The sequence below is a fragment of the Acomys russatus genome, chromosome 20 (assembly GCF_903995435.1).
Source record: "Acomys russatus chromosome 20, mAcoRus1.1, whole genome shotgun sequence".
Classification (NCBI taxonomy): Eukaryota; Metazoa; Chordata; class Mammalia; order Rodentia; family Muridae; genus Acomys; species Acomys russatus.
The window spans coordinates 66,030,694-66,051,844 of NC_067156.1; the positions used below are offsets into that span (position 1 = coordinate 66,030,694).

General features: G+C 47.2%; 1 protein-coding gene across 3 annotated transcripts in view; it reads right to left on the bottom strand.

The window, feature by feature from the left end:
- Kcng2 (potassium voltage-gated channel modifier subfamily G member 2) overlaps nucleotides 1–16,811 on the bottom strand; it is a 60,151-nt gene extending 43,340 nt beyond the window's left edge. Inside the window, exon 1 of one of the 3 annotated variants that reach the window (XM_051163735.1) lies at nucleotides 16,791–16,811. The gene's annotated coding sequence lies outside the window, so the exon portion shown is untranslated. Of the gene's footprint in view, nucleotides 1–16,403; nucleotides 16,521–16,704 lie in introns of those variants that run through there. The other 2 variants (XM_051163733.1, XM_051163734.1) reach the window with 2 other exon arrangements.
- Between the last annotated feature and the right edge of the window lie 4,340 nt (nucleotides 16,812–21,151).

Sequence of the window (21,151 nt, forward strand, 5' to 3'; positions counted from 1 at the left end):
CGGGGTGGGGGGGGGCGCTCTAGCTGGAAAGCAATAGGAAGGTTCCAATTCCTGGCAGAGGAAAGAGACTGGAGAAGCCTGTGCCTCCACAGGCACACACTGTATCCATGGGAAGAGAGCCTGGCCATGCTGGAGCAAATCACAGGGAGTATTGCTAAGGGAGAAACCTCAGTGCAAAACCACACTGGGTGGACGTACAGACAGTGGCCAGGGCTGTAACACCACACACGCTGGTCTTGAGGCACAAGTGGGAGGAAATTTAGAACAGGATGCAACAGGCATCTGTCTCTGCAGCCAGAGCTCAGACACTGTTCTCCATGCCAGACAGAACCATATACATGTGAACACACACAGCTACAAATAAGACAGAACCCATCAAGGCAAAATGGAGGGCCACAGGGAGTGTGGGCAGAACAGTACTCAGGTTACGGGGAAACGACCGTTTGAAACTGTGAGCGCAAAGACAAAAATCTGTGGATGAAAGGCTTCACCCAGTCAACAGGTCTCATGGGCTCCAAACAACACTTTTTTTAAAAAAGAGTCAAGATCATAAAAGATCCATACAGATCTGCAGAACCGTTGCAGAAGGCAGGAGATCAAGCATAAACAGGAGATGTACGAGGTCCTACAGAGGACTGTACAACATGGTGTCAGAGGGACAGGCAGCGATGGAGTGGGTCTAATTCCCAGAAGAGCCACCAGCGCTGGAGGGCACTGGCTTAGAAACCATTACAAATTCCTCAGCTCTTCTGCAGGTCTAACAATAGCTCAGATAAAAGTGTTTAAGACCCTGGGGGTCCTGGAAGGAAAAGCATCCTTAGTTAGAATTTGATGTGTTAACTGAAGTCTTCCCACCCCAAACGCACATGCTGGGGCTTCCTCACAAGCAAGGCCAGTCTAGAACAGACCATCAAGATCTCAGAGAGTTTTGTAGAAACAGAAAAGGCTTGTCCTAGTTCATACCAAGTCACAATGGCCTGTAGGTAGCCCACATATCTGGCACGGAAGGACCACTCTGGAGCCCTTCCCACTTGCCAACGGATCTAAAAAGATACACCACAAAGACTGTGATACCAGACACATTGTTCAACGAAATATTACAAAGAGTCCAGATGCAGATCCTGGTGACCATGCGCAGCAAACTTGGGAACAGGGTAGCTAGACAAATCAGCAGAGTCCCTTCCACAGATGGTGCTGAGAAAGGGAACGTCACAGACTGACACCACGTATGATGTAGGTGAGCTAAACTACACTGTACAGTATCAGGAACAGAAACACCTGGAATAATTGAGGGTCATAATTTTTCATGTAACAATGTATATGTGTGGGGGTTCATGAAACATTTGACAATACTAAAAGGTTTCTAAATTCATGATGACAAACATTAACAACATCAAATATGTAACAAGTTCAAATGATTCCTGGCATGGCTCATTTCTGTAACATTGTGCAACTCTAATGCAGCCCTTGGCTCTGAACAGTCAGTGCATGCACCATGTGTGCTATTATGCCGTGTAACTCCAATAAACACCGCTTAAACCCCCAGGCTCAGATTCAAGGCTGCTCTATGCTGTGAATTGCTGGGTTTTAAGTGTCTATACAATGCTTTGCCCACTTACAGAAACATAACGGCTTAATCACCGAAAAGACTTTAAATATATTCCTACCACTGTTCCTGAGCATGTTAGAACATCCTTGCACCATATTGAGTTAGAACGTTTAATTTAAAAAGTCAGTATTTGAGCTACTGACTTAAATTTCATTTTAAAGAATCATTAAATGAACTTTGGCTTGAGATTAGCACCAGGTTCCTGAATATGTCTGCCACTTTGTACTATATATTTACATGGAGTAACATTCTCAACATTGCTGGTTATAAAAATCAAAGCATTAAAAAAAAAAATCAAAGCATTAGTCATCTCCGACAAGCATCGAAGATGCCCTGCAACCTATAGAATCAAATCATCAGCCAAGATTTACTCTTTATGTAAAAATAAGCAACACATCTCTAGGTAGTATGAAAATTTGCCTTTGTCTTTAATTAATGGTGAAAATTAGATTATATGTGGCAAAGGATCCTTTTAAAAATTCAGCATGATTATCAATACATGTCTGGTCTCATGCCTACTGTGTCTCTCTGTGTGTGTCTGTGTCTGTGTGTGTGTATACATCTCCAGGGTCACATAAAATGTTTCCAGTGAAAAGATATCCCAAATGATAAAAAGCTTATGCCTTGAATTAGACCTGACAATGTTATAAACATGGAAAGTATGTTAGAATGTATGGGGTGTGTGTGTGTGGGGGGGTTCTGTTGGGAGCAATAAAAATTTGGAACAGTGGTAATGGTTGTATGACACAGTGCCACTAAATTATACACCAAGATGGCTAGAAGCACATGCTGTCACACACACACACACACACACACACACACACACACACACACACACACACACGAGAGGTGGGCTGTAAAGCTGCAGTCTTTACTGGCTGGGTGCTGAGGCTCTATCCTGACAGCTTGTGGAGCAGGATCAGGCACCCTGGGGGTGGCAGTGGGTTGCCTGACAGAGGCTCAGGCCCAGGCCCATTGCCAGATCTGAGTTCTGCCTCATGGGCCCTGCAGCACTTACCACAGAGGCACCTGACACTCCTCCATGCTGCACGGTATAATTAGGGGCCCAGTGGAACTCCTGCCCACGCCTTTGGGTAATTTGTGTGTGGGCTGCTTAGATGTTCAGGACTGGAAAACACACTTTCTGGAAGAAAAGCTGTTTCCTGTGGGGATGGGAGTCCTAGTTTGTGTGTCTGCACCATGTTCCTCTGTCATCACTTGATGTTTCTATAGCTGAAGGTGGTCTGAGGTGGGTAAGTTAGACCCTTAGGGCCACAGCATGGAATCTCCTGGCCACTATACCACAGGCTAACCATCATCCTCCAGGCAGAAGCCAGATGCTTCTGTAGAGGGACCCCTTCCCAGAACATGCCTAAACTGTACTTCCTTCTCTGAAAAGCTGGTCCTGTGGTGGCCCAGGGGACCACACGAGGACTGTCTGGCCTCATTATACACCCAACTGGGTAAGGGTTACAAGTGGTCTTGGTGGAACTGAGCAGAGCCCCAGAGAAGGAGCTGGAAACTCAGGGAAGAACTCAGAAGTCTGTGGTCCTGGGGTAGGCTCAGGCCCCCTCCCCTGCTGCCTCATGCCTTTGAGGAAAGAACTGGAAAGAACACCTACTAGTGGCCTGAAGTCACCCTGCCCTGCACTGCTTTTAACTAGTAACGAGACATAGGGTGTTGGGTTAAGCATGGTTGGGTAAGCACAGGGGTTTCAGGATGGGGGAGATGCTGACTGACGCATGAGGCATCACTCATGTGGCCTCATGCCTCAGAAAGCCAAAGAGGGCAGCTGCCAAAATAGGGCAGGAAGTATGGAGGATGTCGAGCAAATGGCAGGATCACTGGTGACTCCTCAGCAGAGTGTGAGTGGTCTGGGGACAGCAAAGGAACAGTGTGCCACTGTATAACCACTTATGACAGGAGTGACAGCCTGTGACAGGTATGCTGAGAGTGTGTAACAATAGTGTCATCAGTTTGTGACAACAGGAGTGGGTGACAACTGCGCTGCAGTGGGTGACACATGCTGTGACAACCAGGTGACAAAGATGCCTTTTAGCTACCTCCCTGAAAGTCTTCAGACAGTTTCTCTGCTGGGGATATACCATGTGACCCCGAATGCATGGCCTGGTGTGGCTGGATCCTCATCTTCTTCCTACTGGCTCATATGCCACTAGGGCTGCTGTAATAGGCACTGCAAGGGTCCTGTGGTCTTACAAAGGGGTCAGGCCCACAACCAAGTGTTTATAGGAACAACTTAGCATGACAGAGGAGAGAGAAGGGGGGGGGAGGGAGAGAGGTAGGGGGGAAGGGGCAGGGAGGGAAGGAGCAGGAGAGGAGGGGAGGGAAGGACGGAGGGAGAGAGTAAATGACACATTACTCTCCTGCCTGTGTCTGCACGTGTATTAATTATCTATTAATTCAATTTGAAACAAGACCATTATCCATTTCTGGAAGAAAAACAGTGAGAGAATTATATAAGTGCTCATTACCACACAAACTTTGCTTGGAAAATTGATTCTTAAAGAATATTAATTTATAATCTCCAGGTGATGGGAACGGAGAACCAGGAATGAAGTGAGGCAGCCGCCTCAGGAGGTCCTTAGAGGGCAGGAGAGGAGAGGCAGGAAAGGGGCTGGAAGGGGTCACTCCACCACCCGTGGATGGTGTCTGGCCTGCATGGGGCCTGTGCCCACAGTGGCCTCTGGGCCTCATGTCTGAGGTAAAGAAAGAAGGCCCAGACGCATCTCTCCAGAACCCTTCCTGACTGGACTTTGTAGAGCAACAAATGTGCAAACATTTTCTTCCCTTCAAAGTCCCTTCCCTGCTGGAGACCGCTTCGAAGGTAATTTTATTTGTGCAGAAACTTACTAAGCCTGTGTGTGGTACACAAACACACAAACTTTGTAAATTGCACTTTGCATGTTGAGATTCCCTACATTCATGATGGAGAGGGCCCAGCACCCTCAAGTCAGTTCTCACAAGGCTCACTTCTTAAAAACCCACAGAATGCTCTTAACATTAGGGGGTGACAGGACCACCAGCATGTCACCTTTCCCACCTTTCTCCTGCTGGCACCACCAGCGTAGCCCCACAGTTCAGCTATTCTGAAGCTGTGAAAATGAAATCATGAGGTCTGATAACCGTGCGATCTGCTTTTCGCTCTGCCCGGGGGTCACATGAGGTATGCTCTCAGGAATCTTCTCTCTCGGAGCTGTGTTCCACCACAGAGAAGCATGCCTGCTTAACAATCACCTCTTCAGGAACATTTCGGTCATCGCCTGTTTGGGCCTACGAGGAAGGCTTTTGGCACTGTGGAAATACATGGCTAGGTTCTCTATAGGTGCTCCCTCTTTTGAAACTTTGAAAATAGTATTTGTGTGTGTGTGTATTTGTGTGTGTGAGTGTGTCTGTGTGTGTGTATTTGTGTGTGTGAGTGTGTGGGCATGCAAGTGTGTGTGAATGTGTGTGTGTGCATGCCACAGCATGCATGGGGAAGTCAGAGAGCAACCCGAGCGTCCATTCTTTCCTTTCCCCATGTGGGTCCTGGAGAGCCAGCTCAGATCATAACCCTTGGCCGGAAGTGCCTTCGCCCACTGAACCATCATGTTGGTCCTGTTTCTACTTGTTTAGGACAGCAGCTACAACACTAAGTCATATTTATAGTCTGGTGCTTATTTTTTCCCCAAAAACCATGGAATGGTTTCCCACAGAAGTCATACTAGCCTGTGTGAGCAATGGTTCCCCTGATTCTTTGTCAGCATTTGGTGTTGCCAGTAATTTTTACTGTTGCTTTTTTAATAGTCAGAACAGGCTACATCTCAGTGTGGTTTAATTTGCACATGCCTAAAGATTAATGATGTCAAATGCAGTTTCATGATTACTTATCACCCGGATGGTCTCCTGGGTGTCTGTTCTCATATTTTGCCTAGTTTTAATTGGAGTTCCTTGGTAGATTATTGATTCTTTATATTCTTGTTTTCTTTTTCTTTTTTTTCTGGAATGCATTGTTTGCAAATATATCCTCCTGAAAGGTCATTGTAGGGTAGCTTTTGATTCTGACACAGTACATGTATCAAGTTTGTCTTTGGGTCAAAGCCTTGTGTCAAATCTATTTTTTTTTTTTTTTTTTTTTTTTTTTTTTGTGCCTGTCTTAGATCAGAATGATTTTCTCCATCTTACATTTTATATATCTATTGAGGTCTGAGATCCAAACATCAGAGGACTGAGGTTTAGGGTTAGGTGCACCCCAGCCCTTCATAGATGACCAGTTGCTCCAGGGCTTTTTACTGAGAGGGCCCATCATTAAATTGCATTTGAAACAGCCAAAAAGTCATCTGGGCATAATGAATGGGTTCTGTGTTCTTTTCCACTGATGCATGTGCCCCTCCAGGACACAGTCAACACCCCTGTCTGGATAACGGTAGCTGCAGAATAAGAATTAAGACCGTTGGGATGGCTCCAGACACCATTGCCCTTTGGGGGATTCTTTTGACTGGTTTTGAAGCTTGTACTTTCCCCTATGAATCTCAGAATGAGCTTAATATGCGTATGTGAAGCTCCTTTAGGAAAGAAACATTATGGGATGTTCTTATAAGTTGTGTCAAACCTACCTATACGTCTGAGAGGCAACATGTGTGCCACAGTCTTCTTATCCATGAACATGGTATGACTTTGGATATCTTCCCTATCGTAATAAGGACTGGATGAAGGGCCGTAAGCTTGTTTTATACCCTTGCCTTCCATCCTAGACATCCGCGGATATCTAACCCGACATTTCTAACTTGCAGCATACAGATCGTGGGAGTTCTGTGCAATAGGCACCTTGTGTTTAACTTTGTTTAGAATGACTGTAGATGCCCCCTCAGCACATCCCCCTCGTGCTGAACACTAACCTGCGTGCTAGGTAAGGGCACAACCACGAGGCCACGACCCTGGACCAGACTCGTTTTAACTTTGATATTAAAGATTAATGTTTCCATACAGAAGTGTGAGTTCTCTTTCGACCTTACGTACAGCAGGCTCGCTAAACGCACTCACCAGTCCTGGGAATTCGTGGTGATACATTTGCTGGACTGTAGGTTCCTTGGAGCGATCGTGTCACCTACAAACACAGAGGGTAACACTCCTTCTTTGACATGCTTATCTATTATCTGTCCCACTGCTTTTCTTACTTCAGTGACTAGCCGTGGTGTGAGGGGATGTCCTCACCTTGTTATCCTAAGGCTTCAGTTGTCACTGTCAACCTTTCGTGGCTTTGCTTGTCCTCAACCTGGGGGTCTATGGACAGATTTGTGGGAACTTTCATTTGCACTAGGTGTTGAATTATAAATGCTCCTCTACATCAACTGTTGGCTTTCTGCTGGTGCGATAGAATATATTAGTTGATTTTTAAATGTAAGCCAGCCAGCCTTGCACACCTGGATGAAATTTCATTTGCCTCGGGTATTCTATACATTGCTGAAATCAATTTTTCTAGTATATATTCAAATTTGACTCTTTAATTTTGAAAACCTTCTGTTTTCCCCCAACATCTAAAATGACAGGGTTCCCGCTTTTTTTTTTAATGGCACTCTCATACATATATGCAATGTACTTTGATCATGATTGCTCAATATTAAAAAATAGTTTTCTAGTAGCTTCTTGAAGATTTCGAATCTGTAACTCACAGTGGGTATTTATCTGCAGTTTGCATTTTCTACACTGCCTTCTCATGTGGCCACCAGGTAACTGTCACATCCCTCTTCTCCCAGTGTTTGGTAGCATTCTTCACTGGAAGCTTCCTGGGGGTTTCTTTTCCAGGAGTCTTAAGGACTTAATTCAAACTGGATGTAAATCACAGACTTTAACCCATTTCTATCTCTGCAGTGAGCATCTTGTGATATTGTTTTCAAAGTGCTCTGGTTCTGTTGTAAATATTTTTGATTTGCTGTATTTTAATTATATATATATATATATATATATATATATATATATATATATATACATATATATATATAAAATTTTTTTTTTCGTCCGAAGCCAAGGACAGCAGCTCATGTCTGTAAATTCAGTAGGATAAAACAAGAGGATAGTTTGGAGAACATCCTTGTCTATAAAGTGAGACCACTGTAAAAAAAAATAGTTCCTTTGAATTTTTTCTGACCCACAGTTACTTATAAATATGTTATTTCATAGGCATCATTTGTCATCCTCTGTCTGTGTTACCGCACTCAGTCTGTTTTCCAGTTCTATCCATTTACCTGAGAATTTCATATTTTTACATCTGAATACAATTCCACTGTGTATAGGTACCATCAGGTCACTCATCAGCTGATGGGTGTCTAAGCTGTCTCCATGTGATAGTATGAATAGAGCATCTGTGAGCACGCGCCTCTGTAGTGGGAAATAATAGTCCTCACATGTATGCCCATGAGCATCATAGCTGGGTTGATAGCTTTCTGAGGATCTGCCAGGATGGTTTCCATAGCTTCCACACTAACTTGAATTCCCACCAACAATGCTTGAGAGTTCCCTGTTCCCCACACTCTCACCGGCATTTGCTGTCTCTAGTTTCCTTGATTGTAGCCATCCTAACTACACTCCCCTGACGGCTAAGGATGACAAACACTTTTTTAAATCATTTGAACCATTTGTATTTCTTCTTGTAGGAACTTCTGCTCAACTCCATACCCTCCTTTTTAAATTGAGCTGCTTGATTTCTTGGTGTTTGATTCCTTCCTGAGTTTCTTGTGTATTGTAGATACTGATCCTCTGTTGAGTGGTTTAGCTATCAAATGTTTCTCTTCCACTCTGCCCCTTCAGGTGACTAACAGTATTGCTCACAGTACAAAAGTTCCCTAATTTAAAGAAATCCCTTTTTTTAAAAAAAATATATTTTATTAATTTACTCATATTACATCTCAATTGTTATCCCATCCCTTGTATCCTCCCATTCCTCCCTCCTTCCCATTCTCCCCCTATTCCCTTCCCCTATGATTGTGACTGAGGGGGACCTCCTCCCCCTATATATGCTCATAGGGTATCAAGTCTCTTCTTGGTAGCCTGCTATCCTTCCTCTGAGTGCCACCAGGCCTCCCCATCCAGGGGACATGATCAAATATGGGGTACCAGAGTTCGTGTGAAAGTCAGACCCCACTCTCCACTCAACTGTAGAGAATGTTCTGTACATTGGATAGATCTGGGTAGGGGTTCAAAGTTTACTGCATGTATTGTCCTTGGCTGGTGCCATAGTTTGAGCAGGACCCCTGGGCCCAGATCTGCCCATCATAATGTTCTTTTTATAGATTTCTAGAGCCCTCTGGATGCTTCTATTTCCCCATTCTCCCATGCTTCTCTCACCTAGAGTCTCAATAGGATGTCCTCCCCTCTGACCCACTTTCCTGGTAAGTGAAGACTTTCATGGGACATGCCCCTTGGGCTAGTGTCTAGATATGAGTGAGTATATACCATTTGACTCTTTCTGCTTCTGGGTTAACTCACTCATTATGATCATTTCTAGTTCAATCCATTTGTCCACAAATTTCAGGAATTCCTTGTTTTTAATAGATGAGTAGTATCCCATAGCGTAAATGTACCACAGTTTCTTTATCCATTCTTCTACTGAGGGACACTTAGGCTGTTTCCATGTTCTGGCTATTATGAATAGGGCTGTTTATTGGTGGTCTTATTCCCTGTTCTTACCTAAGCCTATATGTTGTGTTGTACTCTTTACTTGTTTTCTAGACACTTCAGAGTTCTGGTTCTAACCAAGATCTTTGATCCATTTGGAATTGATTTGTGTGCAAGGCGAGACGGATTTCTTTCTTCTCCATTTACTTGCCCAGTTTCCCCAACACCGTTTGGTAATGATGCTGTCTTTTGTTCAATGCATGTTTTTGTCATCGTTGTCAAAACTCAAGTAGGCTGCAGGGACTTGTAGCTGAGTCCTCAATTGCATTCCATAATCCATGTGTCTGTTTTGTGCTAGTACCACGGTGTTTTTATTACTATGGCTTTGTAGTATAACTTGAAATTGGGCATGGTGCGTTTTTATTGTTCAGGATTTTTTTTTCTATCTGGGGTCATTTGTGCTTCCATATGAAATTTAAGAGTTGCACTAGAATTCTGATGGGAATTGCATTCAATCTATAGATTGCTTTTTTATAAGGATAGCCACTTTCACAGTATTGCTAAAGGTACTACATATAGTTTCCGTAAGACATGGAGAACCCTGTTGGTCTGACCAGAAGCCTGTTCCCTGCTCCATCTTTTATCTCTAAGGTTACTTCTAAGTTCCTCTTCTTTTTTAAAATTTTTTAATTAATTTATTCATATTACATCTCAATGATTATCCCATCCCTTGTGTCCTCCCATTCTTCCCTCCCTCCCATTTTCCCCTTACTCCCCTCCCCTATGACTGTGACTGAGGGGAATTTCCTCCCCCTGTATATGCTCATAGGGTATCAAGTCTCTTTTTGGTAACCTGCTATCCTTCCTCTGAGTGCCACCAGGTCCTCTTCTTTTTTAAAAACTCAGATTAAATAGATGTAAAACAAAGAAGGCATGATAGGAGAAAGAGGACTATTTGGAATGAGGAAAGGGACGGGGTAATTGGGAGCCAAGAATATGATTCAAGTGAATATATATGTATGCAAATGTCATACTAAAATCCATTTTGTACACTTATTATTCGCTAACAAAACTAAACACAGACTCCCCTCAGATAGATGGAACATCCTGCCATATTTGACTGGTCTCCTTAAACCCCAGAGTCATATGGATGGGAGGCGGGTAAACTTTCACAAAGGAAGCTTCTGGAAGCATACAGCAACTGTGCATCTGGTTAAGTTCTGGACCTGGTGAGCCCACTTGTGTTTCCACTATTTTCAATAGTATTTTAAGCAGCCACGAGGACCTGCATCAGGAAGAAAGGGCTGGTATTCACTTAGAAGATGTGGGCTCTGGATGCCCCTTGATATCATCCATTTCTCTCCCATAGGGAAACATTCCAACCTCAGGATTTGATGGCATCTTAGTACACGGATGTCCAGAAACAAGAGTGATTTCCAAGTGCTGAGTGTGCAAATATTCCACAGCCAACCGTGGGGCCAACCCCTGCAGGAGACCTCTGCACCTAGGGGGCACCTAACCCCCAAGATCTCCCCAGTTCTGAGGGTCCGAGGTGAGGGCAGAGGTTTAAGACTTTAATCATATTCACACAAAATCACAGAGGACGGAATCCATCCCTCCTGGGACCCTGAGGCCCTGCACATGTCCTGGCTACGTGAGGATGAGAGGGAAGAAAATGGTAGAAACATTCCACTTATTAATTTTGTTGTCCTAGCCCTGAGCCAAGGCACATTGTTGAAAACAAACTTCCCTGAGCTGAAAAAATAAAAGAAAGGGACATGTTTTTCTTCTTATTAATTTGCCAGGAGAGATGTGCATACCTGGCCTCTGTGCCAGCCTGCAGAGAGCCACAGCGCAATCTAAAGGCTATTCCCCCGAGACAGAACAAGACGCTGTTCTGTCACTAAATTAGCACTCGGAGGAAGATGCAGCCAGTGCTCTGCAGCTCCCTTCTGTCAAGGATTCCGTCTACCTGCACTTTTCTTAAAAGCGTCAGGGGCTGACAGGGTGGCTCAGTGGATAAAGTGTTTGCTGTGAAAGCCTAAGGACCTGACTGGGGATCCCTAGCACCATGTGAAATGGAGGAGTGTGCCTGTAGCCCCAACTGTGGCTAGAGGAAGGCTGCAGACAAACAAATCATAGGGGTTTGCTGGTCAGTCGGTCTAGCCAAAACAACCACCACCACCACCATATGTTGGAGGAAGACATTTGATGTCACCCTCTGGCCTTCATCTCCCTCAACAAGAAACCTGCACATAACCCCCCCCCCCACATTCACAACTGCATCAGTTTAAGAGGAGACAGGGTCTCTGAGGTCTGACTACAGTTAAATGAGTGTCTGAGAGTTCCAAAATTATCCCACTAAAGGGCTGTAGAAGAAAGCAAGGTCATGCCCAGGCCTCAGAAAAGGCTCACAAGAGCATCCCTATTGATGTGTAGTGAACAGTACATGTCTCCCCACCTCCTGACCCCTGATTGCCTGGAGACACAATAGCACTGTCCAGGAACACACAGTGTGTTTCACATTGTGAGCTCTCCGTGGGCAGAATGGCTCCTACTGGCTTTCAACATGAGACCAACTGATGCCACCAAGCAGGAGGGAGAGCTATAGGAGGGACACCCTCCATCTGACCTGATGCAACCGTGAAGACGTGGGATGCAGGCATCTGCCAGAGACAGGATGATTTGATCACCTTATTTCTATTTTGGATGTAGTTTAATTCATTCGTGAGTTCAGGCCCCATAATGCTAATGTATTAAGGAGGTAGATGGTTAATACAATTGTGTCCTTAGGGGTGGAGCCTTTAGAGGGGTAATTGGATTGCACAGAGTCATGGGGTAGAACCTGTGATTGGATCCTGGTGGGTTCATAAGAGATAAAATACTGAGATTTGATTGTGAAATTGTGCAATGTCCCCCAAAGACTCACTTGGTCCCCAGCTGCTGGTGCTCTGGGGAAAGGAAACAGCGGCACTTTAGGAGCTAGAGCCTTGCTGGAGTGAGTCATTGGGGGTGGGCTTTCAGACTGTATAGCCTGGCCCCACTTCCTGTTTGTACACTGCTTCCTGAGTATGGTTACAACGTGACCAGCCAACATCTTACCACCATTCCTTCCCTGCTTGCTGCCATGTCTTCCTCGCTGTGACTGACTGTGTCCTGCTGGAGCTGTGAGCCAAAATGAGCCATCAGTTCCAAAAGCATGAGCCAAGAAATCATCTAGTGCTTATCAAGTGGCCTACCTCAGACATGTTATGATAGCTGTTCCTGTAACAGATAACTAACACTTGTGCTATATTCTGTTATCACACTATCCTGGAGAGATCCTGGTGAACTTCACATAGCTCTAACTGGCCGCCTCCCCATCCTGAGGCCTTCACATCAGCCTCTACACACTACCTGTTATTGCTTCACCCATCAGGCATGTGTGGGAGAGCATGCCTATGTGTGTGCATGTGTGAGTGCTTATTCGTGTGAAAGCCTAGGTTTTAGTGGTTGAAGAATTTCCCCAAGTCTAACACATTGATCCCAGCACAGGACCTAGCCCACAGTAAATGCTCAGGAGCATTGGCTAACTGACCTTAACTTTGGTCACCAGTACACACATGATAATGCTGTAGTGAAGCCACGGAGCATTGAAGCATCCAGTAGGGTACTGAAAGGTGCAAAGCACGAGACAGCCACGCTGGTGCAGAAAACGATCTGGGGAGAAGCTCATGCTAAAACAATGACAAAGAAAATAGATGGCAGAGAGACATAAAGACCACCACAGAAAAACAGGTGACAGAGAGAGGAGGCGATGAATGAGAAGGGCCACCAAGGATACCAAGTTCAGTGACATCTGACAAACCATCAGCAACAGAAGCATGTCTCTTAACACGGGTGGACGACATGACCAGCACTATCTAAGCATAGCAGTGAACAACAGAATCTGTCTCAAACAAGGAGGAAGGTGAGGAGGGGTATGCAAGGTTGTTCTCTGACCTCTACATCCATGCTCTGGCACACTTAGGTCTACACACACACACACACACACACACACACACACACACACACACACATACACACACGCTCCATTTTCAGAATCCATGTCTCCTGATCCCACTTCCACTACCAAACCAGAGCCCCCCAGGGAAGGGCCTGAGAGATGTATGTCAGGATGTCTGACGGACCCTCTGATCCATCCTCACTTGGGAGGTAGAGCAATATGTGACAGCACAGTGGGCACAGAAACCCAAGAAGCCCACCCGCTACAGGAAGTTCCCGGAGCAGGGAGAACAGAGCACAAGTGGATCCCACAGCCCTTCCCACTGCAGCCAAGCCGTGACAAAAATAAATCTGCCTCCTAGAGATGGAATTCAGCTAAAACTGCCCCCGTATTCACATCAGCCAGACAGTTTGGAGGCCCAGCGGAGCCTCTGAATTCTAGCCTTTGATTTCAAGGCACCACTTAGGTCGAGGCGAACATCTAAACACCACCACTTAAATGTCTAAGGAGGTTAAGAATATACAGGAAAGTCGCATAGCCTGCATCCTGCCTTCCTCATTGAAGCCCGGGTCCTGGGGTGCTACCTAGGTAGCAGAAACTGGGGTGCTTAGAGGAAGAAGTGCTAAACCAAGAGGTTCCACGTCTCATCAGAGAAAGAGTAGGCTCATGAGAGAGAGAGAGAGAGAGAGAGAGAGAGAGAGAGAGAGAGAGAGAGAGAGAGAGAGAGATGTAGCTGTGCCCAAGACCCAAGAGCCACTGGAGCCTTTGCTGGTGTGTCTCTTACCTCCCAGCTTCCCTCTCTCAGGAGAAGGAGGTTTTCTGCACCCATTTACCTTCGTGTTTGTCTTTTTCTAAATTCATGACGAAATTAAAATGTTGTGTTGTTTCTAATGGAATGCGGTTTGAGGTTTTACTTTATGAACAAATCTCCCCGAAGGTAGAGCACAGAGATGTCACTTGGTGTAGCCTTCTCTGGTCCTACATGAACATGGCAGACTGCCCCTCATCTGTGGACACCGAGCCGCAGGGTTGCGGAACCTGTGTCCTCAGAGGACTGCCACCACTGGCTGGACGGAGAACAGCTGCTTCCCGAGGCTCTTCCTCGGCTTGCTCTCATGAACTGACCTGTTTAGGAAAGCAGGGAACAAGACCTCCAAGCCTTATCCTATCTGCCACAGCCCAAGCTCCTCCAACTCAGTGAGATGCCTGCATGGTAAAGGATGGTCCCTCCCTGCCCTGACTGAGCCTTTCTGGGAAAAAGGAACCTCTGGTTCAGATCTGGCCGCCTTTGGCACCCACGCACTCAGTGCCACACATCTGCTCCCCTCCCCTCCAGTCTGCCCCCACACATCTGCATAGGGCTTCTGAGCCAATAGCACCTCCCACTCCAGGCACCCTTGGCTCACCCTGCCCTCTGGGTACCAGGTGAGACACACTTCGTTCAGAAAAGCAGCCCAGAACTAGGCGTAAAAGAGGACCCCAAGCCTCATCATATCTGCCTCAGCCCATCCCCCTCCAAGTCAGAGAAGCTTAGGACCTGCACTTGCCAGGGCAAACTCCAACATTTTATCATTTCCTACCAACCTATGTGTTTTACAGGGCCTACTAATTATGGCACACACACACCTGTAATTATGATAATGCTGCTCCCTGCTATACACTAGGTAGAAACTCTTAATTATAACTCAAACAATTAATCAACCAGCACACACTTTCTGAGCATCTGGCCCACGCAGGGCTCTGCTAGGCATTGGGAGAGGAAAACTACACAGCTCCATTCTGAACCAACTAGGAACTCACTCCCCCCACCCTCTTTCCTTGCCTCCACAAACACCCAACTTTCTAGAATTCATGGCAACTTCAAAGCCTATGCGCGGTGGGGGTCAGGGGGGTGGGAGCAACTCAAAATGGGATATATAACCTGACTTTGGAGAGCTGCCATCAGTCTCCCCCCAAAAGAGACCCAGAAACAACAGCCTTATCTGGACAGCACTGCATGTGCCTGTGTGGGTGTACGGTACGGAGAACAGGGATGTCCAGGCAAGTGGGATTCACCCCTACATGTGCCACAGCACCCTCAGGATTCATAGTGTAAGAGAACACAGCAATCCCCCTGACAACCTACCCAAGACAGCCAGAGGCCAGTGAAAGTCCTACACAGCCCAAGAGAGAAGGAAGGACTGGGCCGAGGGGGAGTGAGGGAGGACAGCCATTGCCTCTGGGGCCTATGGTGCTCTCCAGACATCGGTAGAAATGAAAAACACCGCCGAAGGCAAATCCCTGCCAGTGTGGGTTTACTTAACTGACCCAAGGGCATGGCCATAATGTGGTCCACTACTTAGCCACTCCCAGAGTTCCAGACTGGATCAAAATCCATTATTCACAGCATGCCCTCACAGCATGCCCTCGCTCCAAATGCTAGCCTGGCCTTTTTCAGCCATCGGCAAAGGAAGGGACCAAAGAGGCCAGAGGCTGTGAGGGGTTACTTCTAGGACCTCCAGGAATCAAGAACAAGGCTGAATCTGATCTTCTCATCTCCGGGGTCCAAGAGCAGGAGAATTTGGGTTTGACCAAAAGGGTCCAGAGGACGGCACGTGATTCTAAGGCTTCCTTGCGGGGCAGTGCTTCAAGAATCAGAACAATTGGAACCAGGGGGCCTCCAAACTCCGAAAACATTCGATGGCAAATACGCCTGGGGTGCACCAAGAATCGCGAGGCTGAACAATCGTCTAGGGCGCATGGGATCCAGCTCACCTTTCTGCACACGCCGGCCCAGGCTCAGACCCCCTTAGCGCCCAACACTCCTCACTCCCAGGCGCCACTATCCTGACCAGACGTTGCTGTCCGAGCCGTGGAGGACAGAGAGTTTGCAGAATTCAGAATGCATTGAGCGGGGATCCGCACCTGATTCGAGCCGGAGCCCTGGTAGGTTAGAGAAGGCATGGTGGCAGGACAGCCGTGCGTGCAAAGCGCGTGTGCTCGCGGCTGCGCGAGTAAAAGGTGGGTGGGGGGCGTTCACTTCACCACCTCGGACCAGAAAGAGAACCAGAGCCGCGGACTCGCCCCAGTCACCTCTCTCACGAAGCCGGTGCGCACAGCCTTCAAGCCCGGTCCAGTCCGGAAGAGCCCTGGCAGCTTCCCGGGGACCCTGGACCCCGCTGCCGGATGCGAACCTCCTTTGCCCTCCTCTCTCCTTACCCGGACTCCAGTAGAACCGACGCGGGCAGACGGGGCGGCAGCAAGACCCAGCCTCCAGCGGCCGCCTGAACCTCTGTAAAAGCGGACCACGCGGCCGAGCCTGATCCTCCGGCTATCAGGGCTTAGGGAGCGGGCGGCCCCATTCCGCTTGCCCCGGCCCAGCCCGACCCCTCGAGCGCCCCTCTGTGGGCTATAGCACCCGCAGCTCGACCAGCTACCCAAACCGAGCTGCGTTCCCGCCTGTGGCCACCCGCGGACAGGTGTCCACGCTCTACTCGGACCCCGACCCCGGTGCACAGACCTCTTTCGCAGCTACGCTCCTGTCCCCGAACGGTCCCTGGGACGCCTGGAGCAGACTCTGGTCACACACTGTGAATTCAACTTTACCTCCTGCCCCGGCTCCGGCTCCCGGCTGCTTGCTCCGCGTGCCGGCGTGGCTCCTCGGGGCGGAGCGCAGCGTCCCCAGAACCCACAGCTCAGAGTCCGGCACCGCCCCGTAAGCCGCCCCCGGGCCGCCCAGGCCAGCGCGTCCGGGCTACGGTAGCGCGGCGCCCCCTCGTGCCCAGCGGGTCCCAGGGTGAGACCCTCCCCCCCCCCCCCCCGCGGTGGCTTGGGGAGCTCTAGGACCATGGTGGGGCAAAGGAATGCGCTTCTGCACCCAGACACTCAAACACATAAGCTTCTACATTCGCATTCACTCGCACTCAGAAAAACACACGTAACTACACAGATACACACACATGGACTCACATGCTCACTAGTACTCACATTCACCACCCAAATACACCTGAGGATATTCATACAATCATATAGGCGCACACACACATGGTTTATGCATAAGCACTTGCACACACAGGAGCTAACAGGGTACACACACACACACTCAGACACATTGTTATACACACACTTACTCTTACACACACCTGTACAGGCACTCAAACTATGTAAGGAACTCACTCGCCTGAATTCATACTCCGTGCCATTTTAGATTCACGAACTAACACCATGCCCCCAAGGAAAGGAAACAATCTATTCCAAACTCCAGAGATATTGGAAGGACAGGGTGTAGGTTTCCAGTCTATGGACAACTGTGGGATCTGGAGACACCAGCCAAGCAGAAGGTGTGTGCTTTATGCTATGACAGGGCCCTTTTATGGATCTGGTGACAGGAGGCCTCTTGTGGCCACTGTGTCACTGTTTGCATAGAGATGAAAATGTTCTTTTCCAGATTCTGTCCTGCCTGGAAGAGAGGTGTTTTCTCCTTGGAAACCGTTCATTGGATTTAGAGGCCAGGAACCCAGGCAGTACTATTCCTGGAAGGCCACCATGTCCCTTCCACAGGAAATGACTGCTTCTGAGGCCTGTGCCCTTTGAGGCAGTTCCATTTGTCAACACAATCTGTCTCTGGGGGCAGATGTTCCTGGCCAGCCCTCTGGGTGGTTGGCGACAGAGGCAGAACAAGCTGGGGATGCCTTTGATGCAATGATCAGCAGATTGATAAGCAAGGCAGCTCTCAGGAAGCTCTCAGCCTGCGCCCAGCTGCTCACGTTCTCACAGGTGGAGGGCGATCCAGGTGATTCCTGGGCCTCAGAGTCTCTGGCACTGTACTCTTCTTCTTGGGAGGAAATGAGCAGGTCCAGCAGCACCATAGCCACCCTTCTAGACCCTCGCCTTGTGCCAAGTCTCCAGGTCACAGTCCCCGCTCCCTGGACCCAGCCTATCTCCCTCACTTCTGCAGACTCTGGACCTCCGTGCATTCAGCCAAAGCATCGATATCCTTTCCCAGGACTCAGCACATTTGCAGATGACCCTGGTTTTGCTCAACCCTAGTCTCCAACTGTCCGAATCTCATCTGTGCACTTGTTGGAATTCGTTTCCTTTGTCCGCTGCAATCTTCAGTTTTTTTTGATTCTGTAAAACGTAGGTTACAATCAGCTCCTATTAAGTTGTATCTCGTTCAGTTTTACTTTCCTGTCAGATGCTTTAGAATCTTAGCTTCACCCTGTTCCATTATCTCCTTCAACCACTACAAAATTGACTGGTTATGGTGGCTCCTCCTCAGGATGTGTTTTTCTTTCAAAAGTGTGTGCGTGTGTGTGTGTGTGTGTGTGTGTGTGTGTGTGTGCGCGTGCGCGTGCGTGTGCATGTGCGTGCGCTGCAACACTGCACTCTTTCCCAGTGAAGTTTGCGTTTCTGACCAACACTAACATTTGTGGGCCTGAGTGTCATAGTGGCCTCAGTGCTGACCCCCTCTTGGCTACTCCAGTACTTGCTATGTGTTTTAGAAGAATGCCAGCATTGATTTACTATCCTTTGAAATACAATTAATGGGGCATTTAAACTGCTACCGATATTACACACATACCAAAACAGAACAAGAGACATACTCTAACGGTTTCACCTTCAGCATCCACCACCCCGGCAGGTGATCTGGAGGTCAGTGCTCGTGAGCTCCTGTGCGAGGGCTTGCGTAGGAGTCTGTGTATCTCTTCCCTCTGTCTGTAGACAGGGACAATGGTAAGAACCACGTGTTGTTGGCTTTAGTAACTGAGTTAGTTAACGGGAATGCTGGACCCACTGGAAACAGGCCAAAACTGTCAAAGCTTACAGAACTTTGAAATAAACTGTTACACATGTTGTAACAATGTTTCAGGAAGGTTGACACATTAACCATTGCTGCAGCTAAGGGATCTTGAAATGCTGGATCCAGTAAGTGTGGTGAGATCATGAATCCAGCTTCCTGGCCTGGGACCCATGGTGCCTCCATGCAGAGCAATTTTCTGAGAGCATTCACTCATACAACGAACTCTCTGTGAGAGGCGGAACACTTGCGCTCCATCTCTCCAGCTCCCATAATCCCACACTGGGCGCCACCTTCCCTACTTTCATTGCTCCCTCTCTGTACTTCTGAGTAGTTTGTGTCTTGGTTAGGCAGCATCTGCAGAAGGTGATTAGAGAGAATATGGAGGCATCCTGCATTCTGTTGGCCTCAGTGCCAACATGAACTTCTCTCACCAACAGGGCAGCCCTGGGAAGTTGGTGGGAGGTGGAATGAACCTGCCAACACTGGCTTGCGCTGGTTTTGTTTTGTTATGGTTTGTTTTGTTCTCCTAGATGACAAGAAGTCCACATTTGGGCTTTGGGGCTTTGTGCTTTAGGATAGCTGCTGTTTTAGGAAGAGTGATGGTTCAGAATGGTTTCTGTCTACGGTACGTAATTATTATTTTAAAAACTCAACTTGCAAAGAACACAAAAAGCAAAATAACAAACTTTCTATAGTTCCATCATCTAAACTTCACCATTGTTAACACCAATTTTGATACCAAAACACTTTGGTCATTTTTTATATAAAATACTTTTGGTTCATTAATATACAAAAACAACGTTATAACATATGCTGAGGTTTCACCACCAGTGTTTCGCCTGTCCCACATAAAAGTTGAGAGTTACTTAAACAGAATTCCAATCTGTGACTTGTACCATGCCTTATTAATTGACATGGTGTTCTCTCCAACTTTCCACTCCCAAAGAACTTTACCTTCATAGACATATTTGGGTCCTGTTCATGACTATGTTAACGTATTACCAAATTCCAACTGGCACATTGTCAGCAGAAAGTTCCAGAAGTAAATGCTGCCTTGACCTGAAGTTAGAAATTGATTTCTTTGAAGAAACAGGAAATTCTGAGCACATTTGCCTCTCTGTCTTAGCAAACACTAGGCTGCAGGGCAGGGACATGCTCCCCCCCCCCCTCCAAGACAGGGTTTCTCTGTATAGCCTTGGCTGTCTTGGACTCACTTTGTAGACCAGGTTGGCCTTGAACTCACAGCAATCCGCCTGCCTCTGCTTTAGTTTTGCATCACTGGTCCTCAGCACCGAGCCTGTCATGTGAGCTTCTAAGTTAACACGTGTTTACTGTTTGTGTCAGTGAGGAAGAGGTGAGTGGATACTGGTGTAAGTCTGTGTTATAAAATAAACAGAGACACAATAAACTTGTAGCGACATTGAGCTCATAAAGGTTAGCGTACCAGGGAGCTACAACCCAGAAGTTGTTTGGGAACAAAGTGAGGCTGTCACAGGACCAGTGTGGTGAGCAACAGACATCTGATTGGTCGTGGTGGTGGGGCTGCGAGACAGCGTCCCTGCTGGAAGGCACTAGTTACATAACTTGAAAGCTGGAGTTTAGGCTCTGTTTCTCTTTAACACAGGCATTTACAAGTCACAGCCAAGTGGTCCTGATGTTTGCAAACCAAGTGTGCTGGGTCACTTCAGAGGCCTGCCTGGCTCCATCTGCTCAGGGTTCTTCAGGCTTCATTTTTATCCGACTTGAGCAGATATCAAGTTACTTTCGTTGCTGGCATTTTCTAAATTGGTGGTTTTCTCCTAGACATTTAACTATAATTTTCATTTCTTGGCTGCTTTTCAAAGAAAGGTGATATATTTCATTCTGTTGCTCTTAACAGTTTCAATGAGATTCAATTAGATGCTTTACAGCGGCCAGTTCTGTGGCTCTTAGCATGTTCGTAGCCATCTCTACAGCCAGTTTTACATGCCTGTCACCCATAAGGAAACCTGGACCCTTTTCCCACACTTGGCAACTCTGGTCGTGTCTGCTCATCTCGTGTCTTTCTGGATCAGGGCTTGGAGGACCTGCAGGAGCCTGGTGTCCCCTTATGCTGTATATGCCAGCTCCTCTTGGACATTTGTCTACTTCGGGTACTTGTATTCTTTTGTGAATCTGCTGTTCT